A 14,666-nucleotide genomic window follows, 5' to 3' on the forward strand; every position below is an offset into this window, starting at 1 on the left:
GTGACTACATTAAATAAGCCTCTTGTTTGTTTTGCATAAGTATCTAAGAGGATCATCACTAGGTATATTGATGCTTTCTTTAGTGGAATTTCAGCCAATTATATTCGTGTGCCTCCAAGACTTTTAAGCACACATTTAAAGAATTGCAAGAGCCAAATAAATGCATTGTTCACACACCTTTTTATATGTAGTGTAGGGAGAAAAATACTGAAGGCATGAACCAGCCAAAGTCAGGGCTTCTAAGAACTAAAGATGTCAAAGGGAGTGTTGATCACATTCTGAAGTCTGCCCTGTGGAAATCAGTGGGACTCAAAAATGCTCTGTGGTTCTAGGCATTTGTTTTTTCCTCAGAAAGTTGCCTCAGTTTCATTAAGAGCATAAATACCCCCTCACTCATACACACTTGAGGACTCATGTGGCAGCATTTACTCAAACACCCTCTGTCTGATTTTCCTTTTCATGATACAGTCCCCAAAACTTTAGCTTCCAAGGCCAAAGCAGACCAGATGTTGCTGTGCTTATGACCAGTTTTCTGGTTTCCCACAGGCCTCTGGTTGGTCACTGAGAGAAGAGGATATTGAATTCGATGGGCAATTGGCCTGATCCATATGTCTTATGTGAATGCATTTGTATATTTTTATTTCAAAACAAAACAGTAACTAGCTGTGATGGGAGGCATCAATGCAGATTGGGACTGCAGTACGGGGGGGAAAGGAATTAAGCCTTTTGGCTGTTCTGTTTTCCCAATCGACCCTCCCTCCCATAACCCCCTCAAGCTGCTATTTGCCCCAGGTAGAAAACTGCTGTGAGCACAAATTGCTGCTTCCCTTCTGGGCAAACAGCAGCTCAGTGATAGAGGGCGGCATTTTTCTGTCAGGAAAACTAAGAGAGAAAGGGTGAAGCCCCTTTGCATCCACTGCAGTACCATAGCAGCTATTCATTCTCTCTCTCTCTCTCTCTCTCTCTCTCTCTCTCTCTCTCTCTCTCTCTCTGTGTGTGTGTGTGTGTGTGTGTAAAATTAAAGGTAGGGAAATGCAGTCCTGCATTTCACTTCTCATCTAGTTCAACATTTCCTTGGTGGGCCTTAATGCACTTTCAGCTGTTTGTTTCTAGAATTGTTTAGTTTTATGCATGGTCCTGGCCCCAACCCCCAGCCAAGTTAAGCCTTTACTGACAAAGAAGCGCTTACAGGAGCACAGCTTCAATAGTGCTCTGGATACACACACATACAAGCTTTAGCCTCTAGGCCATGGGTAGGCAAACTAAGGCCCGGGGGCCGGATCTGGCCCAATCACCTTCTAAATCCGGCCCGCGGACGGCCAGGGAATCAACATGTTTTTACATGAGTAGAATGTGTGCTTTTATTTAAAATGCATTTGTGGGGCATAGGAATTTGTTCATTCTTTCCCCCCAAATATAGTCTGTCCCCCCACAAGGTCTGAGGGACAGTGGACAGGTCCCCTGCTGAAAAAGTTTGCTGACCTCTAGGCAGCTGTCCCCAGATTTGTGCCCTGAGGAGCAGTTGCAGCAACAGAGTTAACCACACACCCCAAGCTTATTACATTCATCTGATGGCGCACACATGTGCAACCTGAGGGTCTGCCCATGCAGAAGCTGTTGCTGCTCCTCCTTCTTCCAGGAGACAGCAGGGTCTACTGGCTCATCCCTTGCCTGAAGAGTCTCTTCCTCCTCAGCCATCTCCTGTGCACTTCCATCCATCTTGGGCTGCCCTGCCCCTTCCTCCTCTTGCTGTCCTGACTCCTGCCTTGCAGGTGTCACTAAACCCCATAGATCACTGGTCCACTCTCCTGCGTCGCTCTCCTGGCCCCCTGCCTCCTCACTCTTCAGAGCCCTCCCTCACATTCATGACCAGGGTCAGCAAACTTTTTCAGCAGGAGGCTGGTCCACTGTCCCTCAGACCTTGGTGGGGGGGTGGACTATATTTTGAAAAAAGATATGAGCGAATTCCTATGCCCCACAAATAACCCAGAGATGCATTTTAAATAAAAGGACACATTCTACTCATGTAAAGACATGCTGATTCCCGGACCGTCTGCGGGCCAGATTCAGAAGGTGATTGGGCCGGATCCGGCCCCCAGGCATTAGTTTGCCTACCCATGTTCATCATGATGATTTAAAAATAGCCTAATGGGAAGGAAAGTGGTGCTCTCTACTAGGCTGGGAATGAACTGTTTTATAGCATTTGTGCAAAGGGTGGACAAACCACGCAAAATCCCAAAAGTTCACAAAGCAGAAGTCGCCAAAGAAGCTGCGCCTTGTAGCTTTAAGGGAAGGCTGCATTCAACAGCTGCAATATTCAACAATGCAGACTATGGCACAAAGCTGTAAACGGTCCTGAAAAGGAATTTGCCAGTCTCAATTCCTAATGGCCGAGAAAGGAATTAACATCCCCAAACATGGCCCCCTTTCCCTTTAATGAGCAGGAGAGAATATGGGAATATGAGTGGATGTCAGAACGACAGACGGAGGCCAGGAATAACAGGCATTAGCAGACCAGGAAAGCAGAGATTTTGCTTTTCAGTAGTGTCAATCTGTAAAATATGAGATCTCAGAATAAAAGCATTGAATCAGCATAACAAGAAACAAAAGGGGAGGTGCTGTATGCGTCTGCGGGAGGGGGCACAGAGCAGAACAGCAGAAGCAGAAAAATGAATAAGTGCAATACATTGACAAATGGAGCTCACAGGAAGAAGAAATGCAGCTGTCACACTCAGGTTTGTTTCAGAAACTGAGGAAAATGACACTCATTTGTGCAAGTTGTCTGTTTCCTGGAAGGGGAAAAAAGACTGCAATGAGCTTGGTACTCTGCTTTCAAAATATCTTTTATTGGCATGCATAATAGGGCTCACCCTTTTCTCAACACTTTGTGGGGTGTTGATGGTGGTTCTGCATGCATTCCCTTGCAACAAACTGGTGAGAGAGGTCGGTGTCATTAGCCCCACATCGTAGATGGGAAGCCTGGAGAGGATTTGCCTAAGGCCACTGACTTGAGCCCATAATCCCGGAACCTCATAGAAACTAGACCACGCTCATAGCCACTGGGCTACTGAGAATGTCCATCTTCTTTGGACGCAAACCACCAGAGTCAAGTATAAGCAAGGAAGTTTTCCAGTTTGAGGGGGCCTTTGGCAAAATGCATTAGGTGGGCCCCCTCCTACATCAGTGGGTTCTCATGGGCTTACCTGGTGGTGACAAGAAGAAAAAGTGTTATGAATCAGTGGCAAGTGGCTAGAAGCCACCATTTAAATTTCCCATAATGCCCCTGGCAAAGTTGTGTCAGGGACATTGAGGGAAAATTAATGTGGTGGCTCCCACATTAAAAAGAGGGGCTCAAGGCAGGTGTCTGAGGATGCCACACATAGGAGCTAACTCCTAGGAGCCAATGTCCCTTCGGCCCCCATAAAATATTTGAGGGGGCTGGGTCCCCACAAAATTGATGGGCATTGCCATTCAAATAGTGTGTGTGTGCTGCGTCTTATGATTGATTATGCAGGGTGGGGCTTACCTGCCCCTCCCCCAATATTTTATTCAAGTTGGCACCCCTAATGCCACGTACTGGCACCTGAGTAGGAGGGAGGAGGGGGAAAAGCTTGGTTTGCCCCTGAATAATTCACACCAGTTACAGGATACCACTGTAATTTGCTTGCCACCCCCACTGCCTTCCAACCCAGCTGGCAGAGGCAGATTTAGGGGAGCCTGACTCGTTTGCCTGCAGTGGGTGTCAAGCCAAGACGGGCATTCTGCAGGGGGTGCTGCGACAGTGACAGACATGGAAGGTGGGAGGCAGGGGGCCACCAGATTTTGCCGTCCCACAGTGCACCTTCGAAATTTCAAAGCCCAAAGTCTGCCACTGTGGCTGGCATGAGTGGCAGGGCTGTGGATGTGGCGATAGCCCTGCTGCTCTCTTTATTTTTTTTTTTTAAGTAATATTTATTAAGAGTTTCAAGAATACAAAAAAAGAATACAAAAAAAAGAAAGAAAGAAAAAATGCATAAAAACCAATACAACAACACAACAACAAAAGAAAAAAAAGAATGCAAATCCCATATTACATATCTTTATCTTTCATTTACTTGTTTCTTTGACCTCCTCACACCTCCCTTTTTGTGTTCTAGCTTAATTAGTTGTTTCAGCAAATTCTTTCCATCTTTCTCGATTTTTATTAAATAATTTATCTTAACAATCTAACCTATTAATTAACTCAGCAGATCCTTTCCATCTTTCACCATATTCTGTTACTCAATTTGCCTTAATTTATTTAACCTTATCTTATCGTAAAATACCTTAGAACTTAAAACTTAATACTTATTTATACATAACTCCTTATATCATTTCTACTAAAGCCAGATAGTTTCATCCCAACATTTTCCCTAATATTCATTAATTTTACACTAATTCCCAAAATAAAATTTTTTCTTTATAAACTTTCTTCCAATTTTCATCCAATGTCCCTTCTTCCTGGTCTCGGGTTAAGTCAGTCCTTACTGTCCATTCCATCTAGTCCATCAACCTGGTAGTCTGATGTCCGAGGCTCTTAGATCTCTTCCATGCCCCTTCTGCAGATCTTCTTCTTCTTGTTTATACTTGCACTTTCCTTGTCTTTTGTTGGTCTCTTTCTTAATTTCTTTCCTTTCTCATTGAGGAGTAGGTCTCTGGGGGATTCCAGCCCATAATTATCTCCATCTCCCCTCATCAGACCAGCCCCTTCCCCACAGTCCCACTCCCCGCAGTCATCAGTATAATCCAAAAAATATTTAACAGCATATTTCAAAGTCCTTCCGAAGTTAAGAGCCTCCTCAGCTCCAGGCTCCCCTGGCCCACTCCAAATTCAATCTTCAAAAACTGTGGCTTATGCTCCTGCAGGGCCTTGGATCTCTCCATTTGTATTACTTGAGGTGCAACCGCAACCTCCTCCATTATCATCTGCCCTTGCACTTGCCCAATCGAACCAGTTTCCTGAGTTGGTCCCTGTATGATTTCTGGGTCAGGATTCCCTGTTTGTCCGCATTTACTGACTACAACAGTCATCAAATCCATCTTCTCATTCATCAAATTCACCTTCTCATGCAACTGCTCCAACAAAGCATTTGTCTTGCAAAGAGCAAGCACCAAAACTTCCTCCCAACACATTTTTATTCAAGGTCAAAAGACTGGTCCCACGATCTTAATCTCACAGCTGTAAAGTCCCCAAGTAGACTGCAGCAACAATTTAGCAAGCTCCCTCTAGAGGAGACAATTTCTATTTGTGTCCATCTTTTTTAAGCATATCCAACAAAGGAAAGTTACTTTCATTTTTCAAATATTTTGTTTCTTTAGAATGCAAAAGGCAACATTGGAATCAGTTTGTTTCTCTTTTTTAGCTATCTGTCAAAATGTTCCATTCACAGTCAATGAACGTCTCCAACAATTTCTGCCTCTGACACCCCGTTCCCAGGTTTGAGACGGTGGAAACTTGTCTCTCTTTACTCCCTCTCTTTCTCCTGCTTCCAAGGGGGTTTTAGTGGTTATAAATGAAGGAAATTTCGACCTTTACGAACGACTTTCCAGGCTATTAGCTTACAAGGTTTTTGCTTCAATCTATTTACAAAAAGCGGAAGGCGGACTTCCTGTTTTGAACCTTCCCGCTTTGGTGCCGAATTAGGGTGTTTCTTGATCCAATTTTCCGTTTCTACTCACGGGTACTTGTTTAGAATCCAATTGTCCACAGGAAAAAGTCAGCGCTCTCCGGCAATGGCTGTGCGGCTTCCCTCCGTGAAAGTAGCAGTCAGTTCGCAGCACCACGCCACTCACCCCTTCGCTCTGGAGCCCCCAAAATGGGGTTCCCCGCGAGTAGGGGGGCGCTCCTGGTGCCCTGCCGAACCCCACGTTCCCAGGCTTCCCCCACCTGGGATTTCTAGCGGGTCCCCACCTTCGCCGCGGCGGGAAGACCCAGTTTCCACGGAGCCAGTTCCTCCGGTCGGAGGAACTCTGCCATTCGCCGATGGCGCTAACCCGGAAGTCCACCTGCTGCTCTCTTTAAACCCGTTGTTGCCCATCCAGGGTTTGGACTGCAGTGTGAGAACCCATTAATCTGGTGACAGGCCTAATTAAAACCATCACAGAGAGCCTTTGGCAAATCTCTTCTATCAACCTAACTTACTTTCCAAGACTAAACAAAGATGTGCTGGTTGTGATACGATATGTGTCATTCGTAATTGCATCTCACCGTGTGTGTGTGTGTGTGTGTGTGTGTGATAAATTAATAGGAGGCTTGGGGTGATTTTCACAGGGATCACAGTACATGGGGGGATTTAACCCTTTCCTTCCCTGCCATGGTTCTCTATGCTCCGCCAAATGCCTCCCTCCACCTTTCGGCAAAGCTACTGTAGAAGGAAAGTTTCTATTTGGCACTAATGGAAGCTTTCATTGCCTCAGTGGCTAGTAGGAAATAGGAAGGGGAGTGATTTTCACTGGACCTGTGGGAAGGGGAAGAGTTAAACTGCCCCTCCCCACGTGTTGTGGTTCCAATGAAAATGATCCCCCGTTTGCCTATAATTACGGTAATTTAAATTTGAAAGGAAGCAGGCATAGTTGCTAATGAGAAACTTAACTTTATGTCTCATTTGCCCCAGACCAGCTGATAGTCAGACAGATTTGGGTCACAACACTTCTCATCCTCCATACTACACTGAGCATGTTGGGGGAATAGAAAATTGTGATATATATGTTTCTTTTTGCTTTATTTATATTTATATTTATATTTATATTTATATTTATATTTATATTTATATTTATATATTTGGGGCAGCTCCGGAATGTGTTTGCCTTCCTGCTATTCATGTATTACACAGCTCTGTGATTCACAACTGTTTCCTGGTTGTTTTGTATTCATTTCATGAAAATAATTGTTGAATTTTTTAAAATTTATTTTTAACCCAACGCCACTATGGCTCTGGAACAAATGATCAATGTCAAACAAATCACTTTGCTGACAAGAAAAGAGATATGGGGCAATATGAGCCTTTCAAATAGTTCAGTCAGGGGGATGTGAAGGATAAGATTAGGATCTAAAAGAGATTTGATCGCCATCATCTCAACAACAGGATGTTGACAGCTAGAATAAATAACTTCTCAGGAGCAACTTGTTAAAGTGGGTTTAAAAAAGGGACGTGTAATGATGTGGCCCACTCCAATACCTCCTCCCAATCAGATTATATTTTATTACTCAGCCGAACTGTACGGCATGATTCAGTTTGCGGTTAACTAAAGGAGGTCGCACGGCATAAGAAACTCATATCTCCTAGCAGCATCTTGGCAGAAATTGCAGAGGGAAGAGAAAGTGGCTGATGTCAGGCAAACACCAGAAGCTGCCTGATAGCTGCCAGGCTATTTGTCCACTGAGGCCCGATTTGTCTGCTCTGACTGCTGCTGGATTTTCAGTGTCTCCAATCTCCTCACCCACCCCACTACCTGGAGGGATTGGTCTACCTCTGACCTGTGCCAATTTCATGTGTGCCCTGATCCACGTCAATTTCACTTATGTTGATTTATAAATCCCTTCTGCCTCGTTTTGGCACCGAACAGCTTTTTTAAATATTTAAAAAATCCATACGAAAATGTATATTCAAATGTGCAAACACATATTTAAATAATATTTTATCTCACTGTCTGCATTTTATCTTAAAATATGTATTTTTCAACATTTTTGGGTTTGGGATTATTATTTTTATAGCTGTATTGAAAATTTGGAGATGTCAAAATCCACAGTGTAATTACGTTCTGTTATATGTATTGGTCCAGTGTGGTGTAGTGGTTAAGAGAGGTAGACTCATAATCTGGTGAACTGGGTTCAATTCCCTGCTCCTCCACATGCAGCTGCTGGGTGACCTTGGGCCAGTCACACTTCTCTGAAGTCTCTCAGCCCCACTCACCTCACAGAGTGTTTGTTGTGGGGGAGGAAGGGAAAGGAGATTGTTAGCCGCTTTGAGACTCCTTAGGGTAGTGATAAAGCGGGATATCAAATCCAAACTCTTCTTCTTCTTCCAGGAGACACAAATTAGGACAATTTAGTTAAAAACATGAACCAAACAAAATTCTCTTCCTTTGCTACACGGTCCCTTTGCACCCCAGGACTCCAGGGATTGAACCTGGAGCCTTCTGCATAAGAAGTATGTGCCCTACCATTGTGCAATAGTCTCTCTCCTTAAATTAAATAAATTTTTTAAATGAAGAGATGAAAGGGCCCTTTTAACACCCTTTCTAGAAAACAGCATTATCTTTGAAATTTAGCTAAGACACCTAATATCTTTGGTGCTATCCTTCATGGGCCTATTTTCATATGCCTGGCAATTAGTTTGCCACTGGGAATCTGAACTCCACAGAGGCCGTGTTAGCCACTTGTGCAAATGCTTTGGGACAATTTTATTCATGCCAAGGGGAATGTGCCATTCTGGGGTGGCATTAGGCTTATCTCACCTGGCTCAACTGGAATGTACATTCTTGAGTAAAGGACAATGCTTTATTGTCAGTGTGGTGTGGTAGTTAAGAGCGGTAGACTCGTAATCTGGTGAACCGGGTTCGCGTCTCCGCTTCTCCACATGCAGCTGCTGGGTGACCTTGGGCTAGTCACACTTCTCTGAAGTCTCTCAGCCCCACTCACCTCACAGAGTGTTTGCTGTTGGGGAGGAAGGGAAAAGAGAATGTTAGCCGCTCTGAGACTCCTTCGGGTAGTGATAAAATGGGGTATCAAATCCAAACTCTTCTTCTCTTCTTCTTCCTTCTTGAAGGTTCTCTACAGGCATCTTGTTGGCCACTGTGAGAACAGGATACTGGACTTCCGGAGGAGGAAATGGCAGATTGGCTGTCTTCCTGTTGGTTCTCCACTGATGGAAGATAATTGTGTGGTGACTGGTGGTAGTCAGAAAGAAGGTCTGGCTATCAAATCACTCTGGCTCATCTTTAAAGGTAAAGGTAAAGGTACCCCTGCCCGTACGGGCCAGTCGTGTCCGACTCTGGGGTTGCGCGCCCCTCTCGCTTAAGAGGCCGGGGGCCAGCGCTGTCTGAAGACACTTCCAGGTCACGTGGCCAGCGTGACAAGCTGCATCTGGCGAGCCAGCGCAACACACGGAAACGCCGTTTACCTTCCCGCTAGTAAGCGGTCCCTATTTATCTACTTGCACCTAGGGGTGCTTTCGAACTGCTAGGTTGGCAGGTGCTGGGACCGAGCAACGGGAGCGCACCCCGCCGCGGGGATTCGAACCGCCGACCTGACGATCGGCAAGTCCTACCCACAGCGGTGGCTCATCTTTAGGTTCTTACAAATTCTGGACTAGAGATGGACCTTTGGTCTGAACCAACAGGGCTCTCCTGTTGGTTGACACTTGTCTAGCCATCTCAGATTTTGAGTTTGCAGCGTTGCCTAGGTGGGGGGGGGCAGGGAAAGAACTTCTGTAATCCTGCCTTTTTTCCAAGTTGGCACTGTGTCCCAGCCAATTCAGAAGAGACCGCACAGTCCAGCAGCATTCAGAAAATAGCAATTAGACGGTCACCTAAAATGAATGAGTAACCGGTTCCCCAGCGGGAGTCATACACTGCTGTAATTATGAAGGAGACAGTAGGTGCACCAGGAGGCAACAGTGAGAAAAATAAATTAAAATTAGACCAGTTCACAATTGCTCTGTTCTCAGCAGACCAGCTTAGTGTGCCTGATTGGGATTTTAAGCAGCACGCTCTGAATTCCAGTGTTTTCTTCTTCTTTTAATAATTATTATTATTATTATTATTATTATTATTATTATTATTATTTTCTTTTTCCCCAAGGGGCAGCTCATGCTTCATCTTGGCTTTCCCTGAATGCATTATTCCTCCCAATAAGTGTTGACAGGTCTAGCCCTGTAACCATCTGCCTTGTGAAGTAATGAGACCAAATGAAATGGAGCCTGAGAAGAAATGGGGGGGGGGGGAATTAACATTCTTTCCTTAATCTATTAATAACTGAAAAGCGTTGATTTTGGTGACAGCCTGATACTTGATCGTGAAGCATATTGGTTAATTAGGAGAATCATAATGAAGGTTAGATGAAAATGTGTACATCCCTCCAGAAATATACATTTAAAAAAATAATAATGAAAGAAAATAAGCACAGTATGATTTATTCTCACAGGCGGGGGAAAAAAACCCTCTTCAACAGGAATGTATGAAAAATACTAATAAAAGAAAGCAAAATTTGTTTTTCAACGCATTTGTTGTTTTTTTACTGAGGAAAACACATCTGTACGGCTAAAATGAGGCTGCAGCTTAAAGTCTCTCACAAACGGAAGGATTCGCAAGCTCCCCTCAACAGTCTGAGGTGTTGCTTGGTGACAATGTCTTGCATAACAGGAGCCTGGCCATGAAAACATCTGAATTGCTTTTACTGTACTTTCCTTTTGGTGGTGATATGGTGTGAGGAAAATTCAGTGCCTCTCCCACATAGATCTATGACTGGCAGTACACTGCTCATTTTAAGGAATCTTTTTTTTTTTCTTCCCAAAGCCCAAGGTGGAGCTACTTAAGATAAAGCAAGCCGTCACAGCAGAAGATGCAGACTCATTGCTGGCAGTTGGAGTGCAGCAACATCTGGAGGGCCGCAAGTTTGAGGCCTCTCCAAGCCTTCATCTACCTTAACCTCACCCTCCCCTTCACCTTTGCTTCTGCTTTTACTGAGTCAACCTGCAATGCTATACCCACTCACCTGGGAGAAAGGATTGCGTTGTTAGTGACTTCTTTTGATCTCACAGTTTTGAGACTTGATCATTGCTTGATGCCATTTCCAGAGAGGGACCTGGACCTGAATTCCTGCCTCTGTCTGTGAACTCCCCTACCCACTGACCAGGATCCTTTTGATAGACAAATTTCAAGTCTCCTGAGAGCTACTTTTGTGATGGCTAAATTAATTAGCGAGCTCAACATTTAATTGTCAGATGTTTATCCTTCCTCTTACCAGTGCGTGGCATTTCCTGGCATCTGTCATAACTCATCGCTGTCACCAAGGAGACATTAATTTCACATATAGATGACCCATATTTAAGGAGGGAAGAGAAATTCAATGCAGTTCACATTTAAAGGCGAACCTACCCAACCTAATTTGCATCTTCCCAAACAGCACCCAGGCAGAAACGCTGCCATCCTTTGAAATTCACACGTCTCTGGATTCTTCTCCAACCAAGGATGGTACAGAAATGCACACATTAGGGTAAAAAGTGCATAAAAATGCGTGTCTTCATGAAAATAACAAAAGTGCATTTTCTTCAGGGAAGCCAAGCCTTAGGAAGAACGATTGAGGGACATGGGCATGTTTAGCCTGGATAAGTGGAGACTGAGTGGAGATAGGATAGCCGACTTCAAATATCTCAAGGGCTGTCACATGGACGAAGGGAGCAAGCTTGCTTTCTCCTGTTCTAGAGGGTAGAACTCAAACCAGTGGCTTCAAGTTACAAAAAAAGAGATTCTGATGTTACACCAGGAAGAACTTTCTGTCAGTAAGTCTTCTTTGACACTGGAACAGACTCCCTCAGGAGGCTGTGGACTTTTCTTCATCGGGGGTTTTTAAAGCAGAGGTTGGAGGGCCATCTGTCATGGATGCTTTAATTGAGATTCCTGCATTGCAGGGGGTTGGACTAGATGACCCTCAAGGTCCCTCCCAAATCTACAATTCTATGAGGCAATACAAAACCAGTTGTGTCCTCGCTGCTGGGGATTTCAGGTCTTCACTATGTATTTGGGCAAAAGCTTAGTGAAGGACATATATTACACAAGCTGTGAATGCATTGCATCAGATCAGAAATGAGTCCTGGGCCGCTTTTGATCCACAAGGTGGTGCCACTGTGATAAGCATTCCAGAGCAGAGCGAATGCAAGAGAAGGAGGAGGTTAAATGGCAGTATACTAATTACTAATGTTCAGGATCTGATAAATTATATATTCCTGTTTCAAAACAGTATTTCTGTGTTGTTAGTTTCTAATTGCTTGGGGGAAAGCTTTTCCTGCTGGATTCTGTTGGAAAACGACCCTTATCGTATATAGATTCCTATATACAGCACACACACCACAAAATCCTGAAGTAAAATTATTTGAAAAAAATTAAAAAATTTTTTTTAAATTGTCCAGTAGTACCCTAGAGAACAACTAAGTTAAGGTGCTACTGGACAATTTTTTATTTTTATTTTCGACCAACACGGATATCTACCTGAATCTAAAATTATTTGATTACAGTTACAGGCAGGTAGCCATGTTGGTCTGCCGTAGTTGAAACAAAATTTAAAAAATCCTTCCAGTAGCACCTTAGAGACCAACTAAGTTTGTTATTGGTATGAGCTTTTGTGTGCATGCACACTTCTTCAGATACATTGAAGCAGAAGTCACCAGACCCTTATATATAGTGAGAGGGTGGGGAGGGGTATTACTCAGAAGGGTGGTGGGAATGGGTGATTGGCTGATAGGCGTGGTAAACCTGTTGATGACTGTTAACGACTGCAATTGGTCTTACAGGAAAAAGCAAGGGGTGAGATGGCAAAAAAAAGCTTTATCATGTATAATGAGATAAGAATCCAATGTCTCTATTCAGACCAGGTCTCTCCATGGTTTTAAGTTTGGTAATAGGTTGCAATTTAGCAACTTCTCTTTCCAGTCTATTTCTGAAATTCTTTTGTAATAAGACAGCTACTTTGAGATCTTGTATAGAATGTCTTGGGAGATTGAAGTGTTCTCCTACTGGTTTCTCTGTCTTGTGATTCCTAATGTCAGGTTTATGTCCATTTATCCTTTGGCGTAGGGTTTGGCCTGTTTGTCCAATATAGAGAGCTGAAGGGCACTGTTGGCATTTGATGGCATACACGATGTTAGAAGATGAGCAATTAAATAGTCCTGAGATGGTATGTTTGATGTTGTTGGGGCCAGTAATGGTGTTGTCCGGGTGTATGTGGCAGGAAAGTTGGCATCTGGGTTTATTGCAGGCTCTGATACCAGTGTCCATGTTAAGTCTGGTGCAATGATGGGCGCGTGGCAGCGAGTGATCAAAAGTGCATAAGGGCCCATCAGTGGGATAGTGGGGGAGAGAGCATGGTGAGCCCCAAGGAAGGAAGGGGCCGAGAGCCGAGAGAGTGGCCTGAGAGGGGGCTGGACTTCCATTGAGGTCATGTCCCAATTTGCCTTACCAGGATGCTGGAGGTATGGCATGGCCACCTATGAGAAACTTCCTGGGAAGCCCATGGTGGAAGCCAGGGATGGGGAACCCATGGTCCTGCAGATGGACTCCAACTCCCATCAGCCTCAGTCAGTATAGCCAGTGGTCAGGAATGAGGGGAGCTGGAGTTCAGCATTACCTGGGGGTCCCCAACCCTGCCTTAAGCAATTGACTCATGGAGGAAAGGCAGGATGTAAACAGAACAAATAAAGTGTTCCATCTTCCTGGCATCGGTTTACACTTTCAGAGTTTGTCAATGTTGGTTTCCGTAGGCCCAGTCAAGGTTGAAGGGGTGAAGAGGGAAGCAGAAGGCAAACGCCTTCAGGGACGGAGGCTGCTTATTAGAACCAGAGTTTTAAGGAGCCTGAAATTTCCCCTTGGCAGGTGCAGGAATCACCTCTATCCTTTGCCTGTGCTGAGTTCCTTCACTTTTGTAATTAAAGCTTCATTTGAGGAGCCCCTGCTGTTTCCTTCTTCTCCCAGAAATGCTGACAGAGGCTTCTTAGGCAAACCATGACAATATTTCTAACACCTCTGCATTTGGTTTGGGTTGGTTTTTTTTAAGCAAGTGCCAACAAATAACAGCATCTACCTTTGCAGTTAAATTGCAACTCTGAAGAAAAAGGGGAAAGCAGGGAGTTCTTGGGCAGCCTTTTCTCTGTTTTGAAGGCTGCTTCAAAGTACAGTGGTACCTCGGGTTACAGACGCTTCAGGATACAGACTCCGCTAACCCAGAAATAGTACCTCGGGTTAAGAACTTTGCTTCAGGATGAGAACAGAAATCACGCGGCGGCAGTGCGGCAGCAGCAGGAGGCCCCATTAGCTAAAGTGGTACCTCAGGCTAAGAACAGTTTCTGGTTAAGAATGGACCTCCAGAACAAATTAAGTTCTTAACCCGAGGTACCACTGTACAGACTTTATAATGCAGGGAGTGGGGAACCTGTGGCCCCCAGAAACTGCTGAACTATGAACTCCTGTGGCCAAGGATGGTGGGAAATTGTAGTTCAGCAACTTCTGGATTGGCCAAAGGTCCCCCACACCTGACTTAAGGAGAGCAGCATCTCAATCCAGCCACCAACTATTTGTTTGCAGGCACAACTCAAAGTTCTGGCATTAACAATCCATCCTGGTGGTGCCCTCTAGACATTATTGAACTCCAACTCCCATCAGTCCCAGCCAGCATGACCAATAGGCAAGGATTGTGGGAGTTGTGGTCCAGCAACATCAGGTGCACACTTGGCTGGGAAAGGCTGTCTTAAGGATTGATACCCCCCCACACAGCATTTCTGCCCGCTGTCTAAGGTCCTATAGGAAGATGGAAGAGCAGCTGGGAGGAACAATGACAGGGCTCTCTCAGATTACGGAACACCTTCATACAAACATTAGAAGAACCTGCTAGATCAGACCAACGATCCATCTATTCCAGCATCCTGCTCACACAGTGG

The sequence above is a fragment of the Podarcis filfolensis genome, assembly GCF_964270895.1.
Source record: "Podarcis filfolensis genome assembly, chromosome: 12".
In the NCBI taxonomy this organism is placed as follows: domain Eukaryota; kingdom Metazoa; phylum Chordata; class Lepidosauria; order Squamata; family Lacertidae; genus Podarcis; species Podarcis filfolensis.